General features: G+C 39.5%; 1 protein-coding gene across 23 annotated transcripts in view; it reads left to right on the plus strand.

Moving 5' to 3' along the window:
• Positions 1–6,625, plus strand: part of LOC147754286 (uncharacterized) — a 120,624-nt gene that overhangs the window by 74,429 nt on the left and 39,570 nt on the right. For 6 of the 23 annotated variants that reach the window (XR_015316427.1, XR_015316434.1, XR_015316440.1 and 3 more), the window contains one exon: positions 1,886–2,081. The exons of 14 other annotated variants lie outside the window; for them this stretch is intronic. The gene's annotated coding sequence lies outside the window, so the exon portion shown is untranslated. The remainder of the gene's footprint in view (positions 1–1,885; positions 2,082–6,625) is intronic. 3 more of the 23 variants (XR_015316430.1, XR_015316432.1, XR_015316437.1) reach the window with 1 other exon arrangement.

Here is a 6,625-nt window from a genome sequence, read left to right on the forward strand (position 1 = left end):
ATGGCTGTGCGCCAAACCACCGGCGAAGTGTACTCATTCGCTTCACACTGTGGTGCTATTGCAGACGAAATAGCGAGATCAATGATCACCATGCCATATTGCCACGTGAGTCGTAAGGAGTGACGAGACACGGTCCGGCATGGACACATGTTAGTGATGGGCCACTCTATTAGGTTTCGAGGGACGATTGTGGCGCAGGCGGCTTCAGTTAGATTCTGAAAGCTTCTCCAGGGAAGTCCTATTGCCTCATTGAGAGCTTGGGGCGATAAATATCGTGTAGAATGTTCGACCATCCCATAAAGCTTTACGCCGCCGTTCACCCTGTTTCGACCCGTACATAGCTTTCTAAACGACAAATGGACCGGGACTGGCTGGCCCATTTCTGTTCCAGCCGCCGATCCGAGCAAACAACTTATATAGACAAACATATTTGAGCTGTATATTAAATGCATAAAGAGTGGCGCGCTTGGCGACAAAAATAACTATCCTATTGACACATTGTTAATGGGGAAGCTGGAGCACAGAAGGCACTGAACCAGCACCGTGAAACAAAGGAATTCTTAAACAGCCAATCATTTATATGTTAGAGCTACGCTTTACTTCGGTATGAATTGTACTGTTTGCCAAGGCGTATTGACGACAGGCTAATGAAGGTATTTATATATTGTAAGTAAATGTGTAAGCTCAAATCCAATTATTTACGTTATGTCGTTAGACTCGAGTCCTGAGTTATAGCAATATAAGCAAATGTCACCATCGATAGCGAAGTCATTGCCAATTATCGTGCGGCACGACTGCATGTTAGGGGGTAGACTGTCACATTCTGTATTATATCGTTTGATATTAAGTCACTGAGCTGTCCTTTAGAAGAAGTTTGGCATCAACTTGGCCACTTGGCCTGAATAATGATCATTTTGTTGCTCACAGCTGCTACTGCTACAGAAATGCAGAAACAACATTGACAGCTTCGTTGGGTACTCGACGCTGTGTTCGATCGAATTCGTTTTTATTTAACTTTAGCTCTACTCTTACAAAAGTAAAGTGAGTCACGAGGGTCAATTCCGCTAATACTGTCATGCAGGGCTAAGTCCTTATAAGGGGGCGAAGTTTCACAAATCTGCTTTTCAAAGTGCGATACCCTACTATTTATTACACTGAGTCCTGATTAAAAACGAGTAATAATTCTTGCCAAAAAATGACATAGCGTGTAAAACATAATAAACTCTCGGAGTTTTGTCTGATTCAATGGCTGGGTGACTCTTATATCACTAATCATTCTCCGTTAAGTCAGTAAAGCTTGTCGAATATTTTCGACAAGTGTTCGCGTTCGTGAACAATGCGCCATACAATTTGCTTTTTGCTAGTACGACGTGGTACGAGACGAAGGAATCGGTTTAAGACAACTCTGCGAAAAAATACGGGATGGGCAGCCTTACAACTGGCTCTGTACCGGGCACCTTTGCTTAACACTTGTCGTCACACCGAATCCACAGGGGATTGGCAGAGTCCCGTTTTTTTCTTTATTTCAAAAGGCGTTTTTTAGGAGTTTTTATTGCTAGACTGAGAAAGCTCATCGAAGCAGAACGAGTAATCTCTATCGAACAGTATGAGGTACTTAGTGGCCGATCGATTATATTTAACGTGTGTCATGCAGATCCCGAAAGTATACCTACGGCTAATTTGTGGATTTCCCATGCATATTAGATCTTGCCCCCGAAGCAAGACCATTAACAGGTTGGTTGCCGCAGCAATGCCAGGCAGCATCCTATAATTTTACAGACGAGCTTAATCTTCCTTGGCGACATTATCGCAAAAATTAGAGCATTTCTTATAAACTATAGAGTATGTACAGAGAAACGGCTCTTGTTTTCTGTTTTGCTATAAGACTACAGGCTGGCGACAATTGGCACTTACTTCGCTCTGTTCTGACGATGTCGTTCTATATGGTTGTCTGGGCCCTCAGCTTACCATATGAAAGGAATCAGCCTAGAGATAAATCTCAAGGAAATAGAAGCTATGTACTTTAGGAATGAAGAACGCCCCATAAGAAACAGCAGACCTACCTACTCAAATTAAAACACGTAAGTAACTTCAAATGCCTTGCATAGTTCTACCATCAAACGACCGTGCTTTCCTGTTATGGTTAACTTAAAACGTTAGGGTATAACTTCTAGTAATTCCGTTCTGACCGAAAAACCGAAAGCAATTTGGTCCATATGGGAAGTGGGTTGATCTCGAAGATGGATGGATACGATGCACGTAGGTTTACTAAATCTTGGAACGGTAGAGCCGAAACAGCGAACTGGCTCAGATTAGGTCGCTTCGAAAGAACGATTTGGAGAATCTATTTCCATGTTTCGCTGGCGCAGAAGACACCTACTTATAGCATATTTGTTCCGCGCAGTATTGATAATAAACAGTTACAGATAAAATGCAAGGGTTTTTGTCGCTTCATATGCAGTCGTTTACACAGCATGTACTAGATCCTTGTTGCGCTCATATGTAAAACGTAACGGGAAAAATAAAATCGACAAGGACAGATATTAATACAGTACATAGACAGTCTTTCGAGAAGTTATCAGCTACTGTGCATACCAATTTAATCCGAGAAATCAATCATTCTATTAAGATTGATCAAAAAAAGACGAGCACACGTATGCTTCCGTGTGTTTCTCCTTCTTAATTACACATTGAAGCTAGCCCTCTGGGAACTTCGCAGGAGGTACGCACTTCAAAATTCACATCGCTATACATCATTTTATCTCTTTGCGAAAATCGATGATAGGATATCTGGGCCAGCTATTGCCCTCCACTAGGTACTAAAGCAGTCGAAAACTCATAGATTTAGATTAAAGAAAATATAGGGCGGATATCGTCGCCCAGTTCTGCCTTCTTTGGTCCAGGCCGTGATTAAAGCGCGGCTTGGATCAAAGATCCTGGTTATATATGCTGTGAATTGCAGAGATACACATTAGTGGTTTCTTTCAACAGGACGAAATATCTAGGGGCATCGACTGGTTCCTAACCGGACAATATCTCGTACTACTACTACCTTGATATTTATTGCGTTTTAATCTTTGATGTTTGTAGGATCATCAGCTTACACCTGAATCGATTCGGCGTTCCCACCGAATTCGTTTTCTCTTCTGTTCAATACTGTTCTCTTATTTTATCTTTTTCTGGTAAATGACACCACTTGAGCCGTATTTTGTCTATGAGCAAAATGTGCTCCAGACGAGGTTTTTGCTGGTAAAAATTACACAGATTGTTTCTAGAAAAACAGCATTGGTGTTTCCATCGGTCCTGGGCATAGTTTGTTAAAAACAATTCTTTCCATCCTTCACCATCCCTGCTATTTGTTTCATTTTCAGAGACGGTCTTTTTCTTGTTCCTTTGTCTTTGCTCAAAAGCATTCGTGATTACAGTCTTTTAGTCCCAAATTTTCGTTTTCGAAAAAATTCACCAAAAACGAATTGCTGTTTCGCTGAAGGCCTTACACCTTAATGTTTTTATTAAGCTTTGATGAATTCCACCAACGCCTTTACCCTAGAGTAACAAATCTAGTAACTGAGGTTCGATTTTGAGCCATACACGCTCAATTCGTGCCTAAGCTCAGTCTCTTCTGATAACACTAAATCAGCTTAGGGCCAAAAAAGCCATTTAAATATTAGCCATATTTTGTCTGCTGACGGCGCGTAATTTGGAGGTTGCTGCAGAGTTTCTCAATTGTGTAGATAGTGTTGCACAGGCCGATCTTACTGCTACTCCAACATGTTTACGATGTCCAAAAATGACTGTTTACAAGCACCATAAGAAAAACGTAAATTTATACTTTATTTAAATTAGTGAATTATTTAATACTTCATGTATGGTCATGATTGAATAATGATAATATTAGGTCGTCTTCTTTGTTTAATATTTTTTTTTTATTCGTTCAACATTATAGGTTTGGGGTCCGTTATTCTCGCCAAATTCAACCTCGGGTAAATTTAGATCTTCATGTACTATTTAATATTGATTCAATTGATTACCGAACTTCCTGCGCCCTAAGTTCAATAGAATATGATCAGACGGTGTGTCATTTGCTTGGCTAAGTGCAATATCTACCTTAGGATCGGGGTGTCATAAGCAGCCTCGAGACACCAAACGAATCCGTAGCGCTGGGTTACCTCCAATCCAAGATGAAGACAGGGAGTCATTCGATAGAGAGAGGGCGACAAGTTTAGAGAGGGAAAAAGGGTTATACGAAGCGGTCGAAATGAGTATCACTCCAGAGACCTAGAGGCGTGCTCATATTGTGTGACCCCACGTTGCCGTTGACCTTCGACGGCTAAAGCCAGCAACCAGAAACCTTGTCGCTTTCATAGACAGCGCCACATACAACCATCGAATGCCGTGTCTACTTGCTCAATGCCATTTAGGTCCACATCTATTTTACATACAAATTGTATTAATAATTAAAGTAATAACCATTTGCAGTAGAAATAATAATTCTATTCTAACAAACATTTAGTCCAAAGTCCTCGAAACGCAGTAGCCTCGCTCAGAGCGAGACCTTTCTGTATGGACTCGATCTACACCAACAACGAAGTAGGCGGGTGTCACATTCTAAAACCACGTATATAGAAATGATAATTTCATAGACAATTATTAGAACATCTAGACATTTTGTAACAACTGTAACGCGATTGTAGATTGTTAGAAAATACTGCGAAATACGTTGGAAATTGTCTGAGTTTGTTGCTTTAAGTCAACAGGTAGCCACAAATGAAGCCGGCTAAATAGATAAATATTCATTTGTATATATCTTGTCGAAATATTGTACAAATATAGGTTGTAATAGAATGTTTTTGTAATAACAGTCAAATTAGCTGCACGAATATGCCAGTCGATTTGGATCTGTTTCATTTGTTATGAAATAAATGTAAAAGGATTAGTAGTAGGCCCGTGATAGCATAGTGGGTAACGTATTTTCCTGATAGTTTTAGGGGCGTACTGTGATGTACGTTCGAGCTCGGCCACAGGCACACGTCGTGTCGTGCTGGAAGACTGCCGTCTGATGTAATGTCTAACGGATAGAGATAGAGATGTATTAAAGCAAAACATAATATTTCTTGGATCGCCAGAGTGTTGCTTAATGTGTCTATATTTTATACTGTATCTTAGCTTTTTAGGGGTTTAAGAACCACTTCACTCGCAATATTCAAATTACCTTTTTGATTGCCTATTTTTTTATTGGGAGCTAGCGATATCAGTACGTTATATGCTATTTACATTGTTTTTTTTCGTTGGAAAATAAAGATAGCTCCGAAAGAATATATACATTTCTTTTAGGTGGAAAACTTAGCGACAATGAGCTAGGTTTTCTAAGGATCATACTGAATACTTGGGACGCTATGCATGGATCTACAGATTATGGTTTTGGCCTAGATTCTCGTATAATTATTTTAGCAAGTAATAGTTTATTTTAAGGTTATAAATAGTTTTCTGAGTGTCGTTTTAAGCGTTCGGTGGTATGATATCAAGTTTGCTAGGCAGATAAATACTGATCGGTTTAAAAATTTTTCTTTTTTGTGATAAAAATCCTATTTTACTACATTTTTTTTTTGTGGTGTGTTTAACCTAAGATGGATTGCTATTTCAAGCTGACCAATTAAAAATGTATCTGTTTCGACTTCCACTCTGGCCTCCTCTTGTTTGTCCGATCGATATATTATATTCCAAATTAGTATAACAATGAATTACGGCGTCCATTCCTTCTTAAGTGATGTTGTATGTACGATAATGACGGCGAAAAAAACAGAATGGAATATACGACTAGGGCAGACAAAATACACGACAAACTTAGACAACACTTGATATCATACTTACCAACAGTATCGGACCTAAAATTCGATACGCATTAGGACAAAAAGTGGGGCTACTGCCCAGATTCTAATTTTTTTTCTTTTTTATTGTACCTCTGCTTCAGTGTGTAGTCGTTCAATATACCTTTTGTATACCTAGAAAGAACTAAAATATCTGCGACTATCCCTAGGTACATCCAGCTAAAGGTTCTCTTTTTGCTGTAGCGAGTTACATAATAATTGGTTATTCCTATAGAAAAATGATTTCCATTATCAAGCACGTTGGAGTACGAAGAAACTTCATTTATTAAGTGCCGAGACAAACGCAGTGCCTTCCTTTTGCTTGACGAAGTGCCTGTCGCTTGTTGTAAGTTGCTGGTATTTTCATTGTACGTTGATAAAAATCCATGTAAACAAACGCTGCTGAAGCCCTAAACGATATATGAAATGAAGTACCGATATGCGTAGAAAAATCAAGTGTACATCCCGAACACTGCTTGATGCGCCTCGCAAGCGGAACTGCTTTTGGCCGTATTGTACCTCGCCAGTTCAACAGCATTGGAAGTGAAATCGAATTCTGGTTACGCTGTTTTCGTTTAAGTGTTCTCGAGTCTCATTATTGATATTATTAGTTTGTAGTATAACAATGATATAGACATTAAAGAGAATGAAAACCCGATCCTGTAGTAAGTGTCCTTAGATGCTTTAAAAATTACCCCTGTTCACTACGCTGTTTTACTAGGTCCTTTTTTAAGGCAAGGTGGCGCGGAAGAAGACAT

This window comes from Varroa destructor, unplaced genomic scaffold (genome assembly GCF_002443255.2).
Source record: "Varroa destructor unplaced genomic scaffold, Vdes_3.0 BEIS01000007.1, whole genome shotgun sequence".
Classification (NCBI taxonomy): Eukaryota; Metazoa; Arthropoda; class Arachnida; order Mesostigmata; family Varroidae; genus Varroa; species Varroa destructor.